Raw genomic sequence first — 15,512 nt, forward strand, 5'->3', positions numbered from 1 at the left:
ATACCCTATACTTTCCCGCTTCCATGTCTTTGCTCTATTTTCTCCAATGGAAACTTCCATTTATCACCATGCTTCCTCCAGTGCCCACCCCAAACTGTGAGGCTCATCCTGATATTCCCAACCTGACACGCACACACCCTCTGAACCCTCAAAGGGCTCCTTTCCATTTCTCCTTTGGCATTTATTTGTCCACCTTTGCCCTGAAGTTATTTTTGTTTTTCTTATGCTTCCTACCAGTGTGTTAACTCCCTTAAAGGGAAAGAGCTTAACTCTATGTCACCAGCTCCACTTCGTGCTCATACTGATAATGCAATAAATATTTATGACATTTAATTCAATTCATCCAAGACTGTCAACCAGGTTGCACCTGTGAAGTTCAAGACAGTGTTTTAATAAAGTGGGTACTTTATGGTCTAAAAGTTTTCATATGGTCCTCAAACTATATAAAAATTTTCAAGTATATATAAAACTACATGTAAAGATCTCAAAGAAATGTTACACAGATCTCAAGTAAATGTCAGCAAATGATCTCTTTCCCAATATTATTTCTAGAGAAAAATGTTTTTTAACCTAAAAAATGTGGGGTGGGGGTAATTACCAAACTACTGTACTTAAATTCAGAAGTCTTTCAGAATGAGTTAATAAACTCTGGCAGTTCACAGTTGGATTTACTCTGACAACGTTCATTTTAAAATACACTGATGTCTCCTTTGTTCTTAAGTGTACCTGCATTCTTATTACTGGCAAGAGCAAACAGGCAGAGAGGAAAATATAGAAAGGATGAGAATTTACTGCCCTTCTTCAGAAAGTAATGACCTGTGGGGAGCATTTCTATGATAATCACCTTTAAAGCACATTCCTAACTATGTTTCACGTGTCCCTAGAAGGAGTAAGTGAGAAATAGGATTTCAGGGGGTAGAAAAAAACACACACATAGTGCAATGGTATCTGTTTTTTTCCTATACCCAGAGAAGTGGCCTGTTTCCTGTTTCCCATCTTCTACATGGTGACCTGGTCAATTTACATAACCTCTCAGAGCCTCACTTTCCTTAAATGTTAAAAAGAAAACAGAGGACAGGGAAGAGGAGGGAAGCCCTCTAACTCCTTAATCTGTACCTCAGGTTGTTGTGACAATGGAATTAAATAACACTCACACAAGTTCCTTGAAAATTACAGAGCTATTCAAGTGTCAAGTTAACTGTTATCACAACCTGCCACTTGCTCTCTCAGCATCTTCTGACACATGTTTCTCTTGCTAGAAGCCAAAACAGGTCTCAAGAGAGAAGAATTAATTGTGGTCATTTCCAGTAAGACTCTTGTCCTATATAAGCCTCCTCTTCCCAATTTACCAGATTACCCTAAGAAAATGCTCAGATTTTCTGTTCATTTTCCTGTCATGTCGCCACAATACTTGATACCACTTTAAGTGGAAATTAAGATAGGAAAGGTCAAGAGCTAGATCTGCATTGGAGAAGTGCATCTTGTAAGAGGTAATTAGTTTTTCTTTCTGTACTGGTTGGGGGATGGAGACCTATTTTTCCATTAATTCTGTAGTTTTATATCCCATAATGGCATTTTATTCTTGGATTACAACTTATTAACTATTAAGGTTATACAAGCGCCATATGATAATCATTAGTCTACTTAAATTCCCTATTCTTCCATAAGTCACACATCATTGCAACTACTTTTTTTCACCTTTAAAAAACATACATGAATAGACAACAAAAAATAATCAATTTTGCTAGATGTGCAAACAAGAGGAAAACCCTTTGTTAAATACGATACCACATATACTAAGAACTTTTCTCTCCCTTCAAAAGAGAGAATTGCCATATATTCTCTTATATATTACAGCCTCTTAGTCATAGAATACTCTCTCAAGTAGTTTATTTTAAACAAAGAAGTATTCTTTGTATGAAGACAATCAAATCTTCAACAATCTAATGACAGTTCGGGATGCTTACAAAGGTCAGCTGGTGAAATCAGCTATTTTAAGGAAGCAAAGAAATTTAATAAACTTAGAGATTATAGGGTTGTGGCCTCATAATTATTCATATTATTCACTATAAACAAGCCTTTTAAAAATCTCTTTAAAAAACAGTTCAGAAAATGGATACATTTTGGAGATCTTTAAGATACACCTATAGATAGAGAGCCCAAAATAAGTCTGAATTGTGTGCAAGGGCCTGAAATAAAATTTAGAAATAACTTCATAATGTGGATACCGAAAACATGAAAGTCCATGCAATTTAGATGGAAGAGATTTATATGCAACTTAGTGAAGAGATTATACTGTAGATACCACACTAGATGGTTTCAAAGTAACTCCAGTGAAGTTAAAGACAAGATGTCAAAGATGCAGGCTTTGAATAAATTGGTTCATGAGAGTGAGTAGGAAAAACATTTCTAAATAAACATACCAGTTATTAATATACCGTATGTGCGATATTATTCCACCTCCAAAAATTTACATATTCCACTGGTCCCAAAACCAGTTTTTATTATTGGGAACTGGACTTGCCTTCTACCTTAGCCCATCTATGGTATCTGGCAAATGAAAAAGTAAAATAAAAGCTAATTTTCCAGTAGTGTGAAAGTGAGTCAGTGGTTAGTTAGAATATTGAATTCAATGCCCAGTCGCTAGAGTTCAAGAAGTAGCAAAGAAAGGGGAAGAGAGCGTTTTATTTCAAAGGGACCAGGCAGACTGTCACTTTTGCTGTGAGGAAAAAGTTCTCACACTCAAACTTTCTAATTGAGCAAACAAACACTAAATAACCAAAAAAAGATGTAGTAACTCTAAAACATTTGTTATTAACTACAAGTTTTGTGTACTAACAGGGACAAAACCCCGAAACAACAGTTGAGTGGATCAAGGCCAGATAAAAAGGCATTGGGCTGCACTGTGAATTTTTCCTTTCCCCTCACATTTTTCCACCCTCATTGTGATCCGTGGAAGCCATCCATCTGCATTTCCTTAAAGAATTCTGGAGGGAGGCTGGAAATCAGGCAAAAACTGGCCGAAGAACCCAAATTCCCCCACATTATCTAGTCTGCAGCCTATTAAGGTATAATTTTGCAGGACCCTGTGATCAGCAATTAAGCAAATGCCCTCAATTAAATCCAAATCCAAAGCCACTCATTTTACAACAAACTGTTTCTTTCCTTTGTGACTCATGACTAGAATCCAAGCTATTAGCCAGCTGTGTGAAAACTTAGCAAATACTGAATTTGGGGGCAGATCACATAATAAAATTTTTTTAAATTTTTATTGATTTGAGAGGAAGGAAAGGGGGAGAGAAAGAAAGGGGAGGGAAGGAGAGAGACATCAGTTTGTAATTCCACTTATTGATACATTCATAGGTTGTTTCTTGTATGTGCCCCAACCAGGTATCAAACCTGCAACCTTGATCTATCGGACGACACTCTAACTACCTGAGCTATCCAGCCAGCACTTCAGAATAATAATTTTAAAAGTCTTGCTATTTTAGGCACCTTTCCATTGTATCTGGAAGAAAATATGAGGCCTCTTAAATCTACTTAAGTTGAATAAGAAAGTCTGCCAAAAAGAAAAAACAATAAATTCTCTTTAATCTCCTCCAGGAATCTTAAATAACTATGCAAACAGCAGCACACTGTTTTGTCAATTGCAAGGCAACAGCCATGAGTCAAACATTAGGAGATGATATTTAATGTTTGTATAATGAAAAGGTGAAGATGACATCAATTCAAACCATTAAAATTCATATGCTGCAGTATATCTGGTAATTATGTTAAATGAGAGATACCCTTCATAAGTACCATCAGCCTCATATTAAATGTAAGTTAACATTTTAATGCTATGTCACTCAAATCAGTCAAAGTCGGTATTATAAATAATCCAATGCCTGGAGATACAGGAGTTAAGAAAACGAGTAAAGAGAGAAATAAATGAATGCAATTACAGCATTTATACGTTTGTCTCTGGTTCATTGATCTGTAAGTGCCCAAAGTGCCTCAACATTTAATTTAACCTTGGTCTAAGAACGCTCACGCAGAAGGCACATGAAAGGAAAATGCAGGCTAAACTCTCAGGCTAAACAATAATTCCTCTCTTCAGACTGAAAATGTTCCCCGGAACATCTCACCACCTGACTGTCAGGAGTTGGGAGTGAAATTATTCAGAAGCGCTGCATGTAAAAACATCTGCTCCTGATCCTCTTGTATTATGCTTCCCCTGCTGAGAGCCATAAAACTGGACCCAGCAAACTTTCCTAAAGGCAACCATGAAATGACTTGGCTGTACAGGCACTCATGCATGGGCGGCCTGGCCTCTCCGCATCCTGATTCCTGGCATCCGCCAGTCCTCACAACATCCCCTGGAGGGCCGGGCCAACATTGAGAGTTTTCCGTCCTGTCCCAGAATCCTCATGTGAGAATGTTAACCTACCAGGATTCTCCACTGAAAGTCAGGGACTCCCTCTGGTAACCAGAAAGCGTCAACCAGACAGCCCATTATTTATATGATAGAAATGCCAACAATGTCAAATGAAGCCATACCCTTCCGAAAGAAAGATAGTCTTCGCTGTTCTTTTTTCACTATGACCATGACCTCTTTCAGTTGCCCAGGGGAAAGAAATTTCACAGCAAAAAAGCTCTTGGTGATCTGGACAAATGCACAGGGTCACATATTTAGCTGATCTGTTGGACTCCCTGAAGCTGGAACCTCTCCCAGTCTGGGTTCCAGTCATCTGCTCAGTCTGGAGTTCAATACCAGGGACTGTACTTGTTTGACACATTTCAGGCAGCCAAGGTCTTTCATCTGGCTAGGTCTTCTTTCAACTCATGTCTGTGTGAGTCAGCTTTTAACTCTAGGACCTAACATAAAATGATATACGTTTTAACCCAGAAATTTCATTTTTGGGGCTTATTCTGCAAAAACAAAATAAAACAAAAACAAAACTAATATGAAATATGCACATAAGAATGTTCCTTGAAGCCCAATGGTTATACCATTAAAGAAATGGTTAACAAAGTAAGTATCTGCCAAATGCAGCCAGTAGTCAGGATAGGTACATCTATATGTTCTGACCTAGAAAGATGTCTTTAATAAATAAAGTTGGCAGAAGAAGTACCAGAACAAAGTGCAAAGCACGAACCCATTTATTTATATATTTATTCTTTTTAATCCACACCAGAGGATATATTTATTGATTTGAGACAGAGAGAGAGAGAAAAACACATCAATGTGAGGGCAAAACATAGATTGGTTGCCACTCTTACGCGCTCAGGCCAGGGATTAAACCAACAACCTAGATATGTGCCCTGACCAGGAATCAAACTCGCAACCTTTTGGTGTATAGGATGATGCTCCAAACAACTGAGCAACCCTTTTAAAAATTATATTCATTCATATATATATATATATATATATATATATATATATCTCCTATATAATAAAAGCCCAATATGCTAAGTGTCAGGTCGTCTGTTCAACCAATCAAAGCATAATATGCTAATGATATGCTAAGGCCACTCAACCACTCACTATGACGTGCACTGACCACCAGGGGGCAGACAGTTGACACTCAACCACTCACTATGACATGCACTGACCACCAGGGGGCAGACGCTCTGACCAGTAGGTTAGCTTGCTGCTGGGGTCCAGCCGATCAAGACAGACCAGACATGCCCTGGAGCCTTCCCACGGTCCCTCCCTGGCTGGTCAACCTCTTGCGTCCCTCCCAGGTCCCAATTGTGCACTGGTGGGGTCCCTTGGCCTGGCCTGCACCCTCTCGAAATCCGGGACCCCTTAGAGGATGTCGGAGAGCTGGTTTTGGCCTGATCCCTCAAGCATAAAAGACTAATATCCAAATAGACTGAATGGCGGAATGACTGGTAGCTATGACACCCACTGACCACTGGGGGCAGACGCTCAACACAGGAGCTGCCCCCTGGGGGTCAGTGCACTCCCACAGGGGGAGCGCCACTCACCCAGAAGCCGGGCTCATGGCTGGCAAGCGCAGCAGCAGTGGTGGGAGCCTCTCCCGCCTCCATGGCAGCGCTAAGGATGTCCAACTGATGGCTTAGGCCCGATCCCCGGGGGAGCAGGAGGAGGTGGAGAAGCCGGGAGGAGCAGGCCTAAGCCATCAGTTGGAAATCCCCCAAGGGTTCCAGGACTGTGAGAGGGCACAGGCTGGACTGAGGGACACCCCCCCGCCCCGAGTGCACAAATTTTGTGTACTGGGCCTCTAGTCTATATAATAAAAACCCAGTGGTTGTAACACCATAATGACTCGGTCACCAGGGGGCTGCATGTGAGGCGAGGCGTGCATGGGTGGGTGGGGCCGCATGATTTTGCGCGCTGGGCTTCTAGTATACATATAAAAGCCTAAGCGACCTTTACGACTGAACAACCAGAACAACCCGAACGACCGGTTGCTATGATGCACACTGACCACCAGGGGACAGATGCTCAATGCAGGAGCTGCCCCCTAGTGGTCAGTGTGCTCCCATACCCAACCTCCCATGGTCCCTCCCCCTGGCCAGTCCCTCTCCCTGGCTAAGGCTCTGGGTACCGGAGAATCTGGATCTGGGAAGCCTGTAGGAGGAGAGTGACCCAGATGCTAATCGAGACAGAGTAGCAGCTCGGAGGGGGCAGAAGGGGCAAGGCAGCAGCCTAACTGCAAAGACTTAAAGTAAGCACCACCACCATCTTACCTCTACCACCGCACTGCACCACTCGCCCTTCTGCCCCTGCCAGCCACTTCTAGCTTGGCCCCACGCCTTTCCAGGCTCCCAACCGCTGACTGGCTAGCGCTCCTATGGTGGTGTGCCACAACTAGCCGAAGTCAGCTACCTATCATACTTGGGGGCTGAGAAAATGTGCAGCTGAGGTAGGAGAGACAACCTGTCTGTCTGTTAGCAACTCTACCCCAGGGAGAGTGAGGCAGCCCGAGTGCGGGCAACGAAGTAGAGCTATATTTCCATGTCAGAGCATACCGTAGTTGGTGTTCAGGCTGTTTGGGGACACTCTATCTGTGGTCTTTGCTTGCTGCTACCTCAGCACATCTACACAACTAGATCGGGGCCTGCCGGCCAACGTCCCGTGGTCCCTCCCCCATCCCCCATGCACAAATTCGTGCACTGGGCCTCTAGTATAAATATATAAATACACCCATGAACACCCAAGTCTGGAAGGAAACACACCAAATTTATCAAAGATTAATTCTAAGACATTGCATAGTACTAGAGCTAGGGGACAAGCTCAGCTGTTATCACAAACACTTTATTGTTTTAATTTGCTGCAACGACTGAATAATGAGAGGCTATGAAAGCAGGGTAGTAGGAGCTCAGGCCCCAAAACCAGATTGCCTGGGATCAAATCCCAGCTCCACTACTTACTAGTCACCACTTCTATTCCTGTTTCCTCTTCTTTCTAATTGAGATAATGATATGATCTCCCTCTAAGATGTTAACAAATGAAATATGTTAGCTAAATAAGTTGAAGTCCATACAACCTTCTAAAACTTCCCTCAAGGTATCTAAGGAGAAAACCAATAGACCACACATCTTTTATGTATTTGTTGTAAAACTTGATTTGCAATTATCCTCAATCTTTCAATTTCCACCGAAATAGAATGGCTTTTGTCAAATAAATAAATGAGGGATGCTTTAAACAAATGATTTTAAACGTGTTTTATAATGGGCAAAGGAAAGCAACGTTGCTTTTCTTGATTTTCTTGAATTGTAAGTCTTTGAATATCTAAAAGATAGCAGCATACTTGGTAAGCTTCTCTCTCTCTCCCTCTCCTTCTCCCTCTCCCTCTCTCTTTTAAGTATCTTAATCTGCCACAAGCAAGCTATGCTACTGAGGATATATTGAAGGATCTAAATGCCATTTTGCGGCTTTTTCTTTGGGCTGAGTATGTAAGAGGATTACCCAATACCCATGTGTCTTCAACAAAGAGCTACTTGTTTCTCCCGATTTGGACTCCCTGGCCCAGCACAGCTGTGCTTAACATGGTGGAAGATCCAGAGTGAAGTGCACTGTGTGTTTCCCTTTCCAACTACCCAACACTTAAACCTAAAAAGAGCCAAATTAAAATAATGCCTGGAAGGGGAAGGAAGTTACACAGGGTGACATACAGTCCCCCATTTGCAAAGGCTGGGCCTTACCTTCTTCCCTGGGGGGGTGGGGGTGGTGTTTATGAGCCTCTGGTTGTTCCCTCTGGCATACTAACAGCCACTTTCTTCCAATTAATTTCAAACAGGTTTCCTTTTCCACAAACTCAGAAGCCAGAATATAGTCATAACAATGACCACACCACAGCAGAGATGGTTCGCATCCAGAGAGCCTGGCTATGCCACAACCACTGTGAAAACCCCCTACCTGCATGACCTGCCTGGCACCCACATTGTAGATGGAGAAAGGGAGTCTAACTGAGGCAAAAGTGGCTTGGCCAACGTCATGTACCTAGTAAGTAGAGTCCTTGAATCCGGGTCTGACTGGCTGCACAGTCTGGGCACTTAACCACAGGCCACACTTTTCAGAGGAGAGATGGTGATTGGAGAATGTAGAGCATGAATTCCTTGGGGGTTGACACTGTCTTGGCCACCACTGTCTCTCCTGCCCCTATTGTCCAGTGCACAACAGGTGCTTATGAATATTTATGGAATAAATGAAATAACACCATAATAAGGTGAGTGAGCAAGAATATTATCACAACCTCACCGCCCGGACTCAGGCAGGTGCTGTTTGCTCAGCATCCTGTGAGCGTGTGTCTCACTGTTATTAATGGCTGGGCCCCAGAGAAGCAGTGAGTAGTGTGTTTCCTGAAATGGGTCAAAGAACACAGACCACTTGCACGTTCACTACCATGAATCAACAACCCCTGTGAGCACAGCAGAGATGGATTTGCCTTTTGTTTTGTTATATTCTTAAGACAGGAGTTGAAATACTGGCAACTCTTTCTGCCAGTCTCTTCCATTTAGGGCGTTCCAAAGACTGGCAATGAATGCAGCCATTAATCTAGAGATTTACGTATGTACTTTGTACTTCCTCCAACCATTTCAAACTAAAATAATCTGAGCCCTGCTCTTAACCACTTTATTTTATGCCATAAAACAAAAAACAGACAAAAAACCCCACAAGAATTCTTGCAGCTGTTTTTGTTAATATCCTTGGGAAAAAAATTAGAAAAAAGATAAAGCCTCGCCCCAAATTCTCCATGGTGAATTGCCAATTAGCACCTCCCAACTTCAATTAAATGTCTTGAAGTATGTGATTAGATTTAAATTCAAATAGTGTTACTCAACCCCAAGTGACTAGTATCACACCATTATCTATTCTGAGAGAGTCATTGCAATAAACTGAATAGTTGATAGGACCCACTATTAGGGGAGAGGTCCCAGTGAAAGTGGGACATTGTGTAAAAATAGGAAATGTGGCCAAATTTGATCTCAGTAACACCCACAGAAGGTGTGTGCTCCTACAATTTGGTCAGAGATATGTGGATATACTACCACTATGTCTGTCACTCTCACATACACCACACATGCAGGCTCACGATGAAGTTCTTCTGTGAACATATTACCAAAAAAAAAAACAAAAAAACCAACTGAGAAGGACCTGGTATCTCTACCACAAACACAAAAACATAGGAGCTGAAAGACCTATAGAAAACATTTTCCTTTTAAAGATACAATCTCATTGCAGCTCACTGTAGCTACTAGGGAGTAGCTAGTAGGTCTGTGACTCCACAATCCTATATAATAAAAGCCTGATATGCTAAGTGTCTGACCATTAGTTCGACCATTCAACCAGTCACTAGACGCGCACTGACCACCAGGGGGCAGACACTCCGATCGGTAGGTTAGATTGCTGCTGGGGTCCTGCGAATCTAGACTGGGCAAGACGGGCCGGACATGGCCTGGAGCCCTTTCGAGGTCCCTCCCTGCCCCATCAGCCCCTAAAGGGACTGGGTGAGATGGCTGGACATGCCCTGGAGCCAACCTCCAGCAGTCCCTCCCTGGCCTCTAAAATATTTCTTCTAATTAATCTCTATCAATGTGCACGAATTCGTGCACCAGGCCTCTAGTAAAAGAATAATCAGCAATACCCACATTTTTAGAGAAGGTCAACCCTTAAGGCAACTTTGGTGGAAATTACTTAGGAAGTAAACTTCATTAAAATTCATTTTTAAAGTTACAATCTCAATGGTTGTGAGGAAGAAGAAACATGGGTCACTCATAGACAGGTTCTGACTTCCGTTGCATATCTACATATATAAAAGGCTAATATGCAAATTGTTCCCTTGGGTGTTCGATTGCTCGCTATGATGTGCGCTGACCACCAGGGGCGGCATGGAACAAAGGAAGGCCCCAGCTGGCAGCCGGAAGCCCTGACTGGCCCTGATCATTGGCCAGACCTAGGGACCCTACCTGTGCATGAATTTTGTGCACCGGGCCTCTAGTTTCATTATAAATAGAGCTAGTCCTCAATGTCATCAATAGTTTCTGTGACTTTAAGTGAAATTATATATAATGAATCCATTTAACCATAGGCCAATTGATATAAACAAGAGTTAAGTTCCTATGGTATCTCATCAATGTTACAACCAAATGATGTTATTCAAAGACCTGCTTATGTGCAAACTACTTGACTTTTCCGAAGTGAGTTAAAACCATTTACCCAATGGGAGTATTGTGAGGATTAAATGAGATGACATAAATAGAGATCCTGACACATAATATGTATTTATTAAATGTTATATGCTATCATGATGGCAAAAGGTCAGACCAGGATGGCAAAGCCTGTTGAAATAATTACCAAAGAGAGAATATTGACAATGCCTGGGAAAACCCCCAGTACAGAGTCTCCATTCGTTCTATTGAATGACAGAATGCATTCTATATCCATGCATGACAAACAACGATACATCAGTGTGAGACAGCAAGTAAAATTACACGAAGAAATTGATCTTGTAGCCTTCCAACTAACTACAAATTCTAAGCAATCCAGTCCTCTGATGGTCTTACTTCATGCTCATTATCCTTTTCCCAAGGTTAAAACAACCCTGACAATATTAAGGTTTGGTATTTTTGAACTGTTCTTTGAAGGTCTAAGACCCAGGGAGGCCACCCAGGCGGTCTCAGGTCATCAAATTTGATTAAACCACAGCCCTTTCCTCGAGGTCAAAAGAGAAAGAAGAAAGACTAAACAGATTCTGTGGTTGGCCAAAGAACTGGCAGCAGTTGGGCTTTGCCCCCATCCAGACAGGGTTGGGGATATTCCTTGAATGTCAGAACTAAAATGTTTTCGTTTCTCACGCCTTTCTTAGCAGGTTCATTTCTCAATCTTTTTCCTGGTGGAGTCAAAAGGGCACGTTTGTCCATCCCCATATACTACATATTCATACCTGTCTCGACTTCCCTCCATGTCTCAATCAATCTACATGCCACACTGTCATTCATGCACATTTCTAAGCTTCAAAACTGTACTCAAGATTCCTGTCCCCTAAGAGAGATTTTCTGCTAACACTGCTAATTTAATCAACATGTGCTGCATACTAGTATAACTAGCATTCTCCAAACCAGCTAACATTTGATTAAATTAACATTTATCTGTGTGTTGCTTTGTGAGTGCAAGCCTTGCCTACACTGTTTTCTGGTATACAGTAGACAAATATCTTTTTGTCAAGCACTGCCTAGTACACACCAGAAAACAATGTAGGCCAACCTATATCTTTCATATCTCTGAAAGGCCATGCTCTTCAGGATCTCTCTAATACCGTAACTGTACACTGTGGTACTTAGCAAAGATGACTATTTCACTAGCTCATTAGGAAAGCTGTTATATGCAGTTTTAAGAAATTGCTGCAGTTAAAAGTGGGAGTCACATTGGATATAAGGCCAAACTGACCTTGTTTTACTTCCCATCAACATTAAAATGATGTATCATAAAATATAAGTTGATAAAAATACTAGCATTTAAAATACTTTACTTACCACATTCTAAACCTTTGTATGCATAGCCCACAATTTTTTTTCAGTAGATGATATATCAGAAATAGCAGACTTGACTACTCAAACCAATAGCCAGACTTACTAAAAACAATTAAATTGCTCAGCTAAAAAAAAAAAAAAAATCCCTGAAAACATCAGAGGTGACATGATAGTGAGGAGCTATTAGGACTAAGGCAGTGGTCGCCAAACTCATTAGATAACAGAGCCAAATATCAACAGTACTTCAAAATAGACTCGCCCAGGCCGAAAACCGACTTCTGCGCATGGGCCAAGAAGTTTCTATCGCACTGTACGCGCGCCTGCACGTGGTATTTTGTGGAAGAGCCACACTCAAGGAGCCAAAGAGCCGCATGTGGCTCGCGAGCCGCAGTTTGCCGACCACAGGACTAAGGGAAACCGGGTATCTGCCACAGCCAGTATATGTGGGTTTCTGTTCTGGCAGCTCTTAAAAGAAAGGGAGGAAAAAGTCAAGGCCCAGGAGCCCACCCAAAGTAGTGGATATTATAAGGGACACTGTCCACATTAAGCTGGGAACTCAAAGGATTACAACAACAGGATGGGTGTGAACCACATATAAACCCAATTTCTACCACTAACTTTGGGGAACTGCAGGGATGGTTACCTTTGCCTTGGCACTAAAAAGAATCCTATATAATAAAGAGCTAATATGCTAATTAGACCAAACAGTAGAACGACCATCTGGACGACCTTCTGGACAACCTTCCTGATGAAGCCAGGTCTATGAGGGCCGGCAGAGGCTGCGAGGGCCGAGCCCCTTACACAAATTTTGTGCATTGGGCCTCTAATAGGAGAAATAAAAGGAAATTTAAAAAAACATCATGGAACTTGTAGTCAAAGACCCTATGTCTTGTGGTCCTGGCAACCAATGACTTGGCTTAAGGTGATTCTGGAATGGTAGTATCTAAAAATGTTCAATGGACACATAAGCATAAACTCTTTGGAGAATTGCATCTTCTTCCTAGGCCTCAAGAATCACCCCCTAATTTATTTTTTAAGAATACAGAGTAGCACACAATTAAAGCACGTGTGGGAAAAGGTCTCATGAATCAGAATCAGTAACATATCCACAAATATTGGAAATCTCAAATACAGATTACAGAACAGCTATGCTTATTCTATATCTAGAAATGAAAAACCAGGTAAAATGTATCTGCAGAGAATAAGAAACTATAAAAAGTAACCATGCTGGTTTTAAAAAGATCACATACAACTTCTACAAATAAGAAATATAACCAAATAAGAAAGAAGGAAATACATTATAAAGGGTTAATTAAAAAAGTAGTGATTTGGAAGATAGGTCAATTACTATATAATATACAGCCAGAGGGGGAAACAATGGAAGAGAAGTTAAGACACATTGAAGATGGAGTGAGATGGCCTAAAATACATTTAATTATAATTACAGAAGAAGAAAATAGGGTAGGGAAGAGGCAATATTTGAAGAGGTAATGGCTGAGGTCATCCCAGAACGGATGAAAGATAGCAATCTATAGATTAGAGAGGCCCAGAAGCTCTTGAGAATTAAAAACAAACAAACAAACAAACAAACAAAAAACTGTACTTAAAGATAGCATACTGAAAATATAGACAGACAAAGACTAATAAAAAATTTGAAGCATACAGAGAGGAAATCAGGCATTATCTTCAAAAGAATAATAGGCTTATTGCCAACTGCTCTATAGCAACAATATAAGCAATAAGACAGTGAAAAATATCTTCCATGTGCTGAAAGAAAATAACTGCCTATCTAGTATTCTCTACTTAGAGAAAAACTTTCAAGACTGAGGGGAAAATACTTTCACTTTAAGACAACAAAAATTAAAAGATTTCATCCCTACCAAGCCTCAAGGACCTTCAGACAAAACTTAAGTAATTCCAGACAGATGGGAGGTGTAAAAAAGAAAAGAACAAAGAAATGGTTAATGTGTCTGAAAATCTGAAAGAACATTGACTCTATGTTCTTTAAGGTTAACAAAGTCTTTAAGATTAAACAACACAGGTAGAATAAAAGGCATGACAAAACAAGCATTAGGTCATCAGTGGGTATATGGAGGTAAATTATTCTAAACACCTCAGATTTTATGAGAGAAGGGTAAAAGAGGGATTAGCACTTGATTTTGATAACTTAGGTATACCCACTATAACTTCTAGAATAAAAACCAAAGTAATTAAAAATTGAGCCTATAATTTTAAAACCAGGAGGAAAAATGGGATCATGAAAACAATGCATTCAGAAGTCAAAAAAGGAGAGAAAAAATTTTAAAATAGAACAACAGAAAGCACAAACTAAGATGGATAAATTAAAGCATTTAAAAGTAATGATATTAAATGTCTAAGAGCTAAACTCCAGTAGAAAGAGAAAATTTTTTTCAGATTGAATTAAAATGAAATCCAATCATGTTATCTATAGGAAACAAACACATCTACAATACAAGAATACAAAAGGATTAAATAAAAATTCAGAAAATGATATACTATGCAAATAACCAATAAATTAAAACTGGTGTTGCTATATTACTGAGACAAAACTGACTCTAAGGTAGAAAGCATTATTTATTAAATATCATAAGAATCATTTCATATTAACACAACATTCAGTTCCAAGAAGCCATTATAATTTTAAATGTGCATTAACCTAATTGTATAGCCTAAAATATTCATAATGCAATAATTGACTGAATTACAAAACATAAACAATTAAAAAACAGAAAAATCCATAACCATAGTGGGAGAGTTTAAAGATTTTTCTCAGTAACTGAAAGGAGATTTTAAAAATTCAATAAGAATATAGGATATCTGAGGATCATGATTAAATCTTCACCAAATAGAAATATGTACAACACTATAACCAATAACTAGAGAATGCCCAATTTTTTAAGCACACAAAGACCCTTCATAAACACTGACCTTATACTGGACTTTAAAAAACTCAGCATATTTCTAAGGTGAAAAATCATACAGAGGATGATCTTTTACCATGAGTAAGAAATCATTTAAACATAACTTTAAAATCTCCACATATTTGGAGATCAAAAATACATTTCTAAATAATTATTGAGTCAAAGGAAAAATATGCTGGAAAACAGAAAATATTTTCTATAAAATAGTAGTAAAATACAAATATTAAAAATTGTGGTATGTAGCTAAAGCACAAGATAAGAAATAAAGTTTATGTTTTGAAATATATTAGAAAAAAAGATTTAAACAGACACTTCACAATGCAGTCTCATTATCAATGAGAGATACAAATTAAAACCACAAGAATGGTAAACAACATGAACTTAGAGAATTTGAAACAACAGAAACTCTCATACATGTCTAGTGGGGGTGTCAATCTGTATGGTCCTGTTAGAAAACAGATTAACGCTATCTGTAAGTTTGAAGAAAAAATATTTTTAATACAGGACCACATATCTCATTTTTCCTGGGATAATCCCAGTGTACACCTAGTTCCCTTGTGTCCTGTCAAGTTTAGCATTTATCCT

The 15,512-nt window shown here is 39.9% G+C and overlaps 1 protein-coding gene across 5 annotated transcripts in view; it reads right to left on the reverse strand.

Moving 5' to 3' along the window:
- CERS6 (ceramide synthase 6) overlaps positions 1 to 15,512 on the reverse strand; it is a 251,703-nt gene that overhangs the window by 133,717 nt on the left and 102,474 nt on the right. The window lies entirely within an intron of this gene.

The sequence above is a fragment of the Myotis lucifugus genome, unplaced genomic scaffold (genome assembly GCF_000147115.1).
Source record: "Myotis lucifugus unplaced genomic scaffold, Myoluc2.0 scaffold_5, whole genome shotgun sequence".
Lineage (NCBI taxonomy): Eukaryota > Metazoa > Chordata > Mammalia > Chiroptera > Vespertilionidae > Myotis > Myotis lucifugus.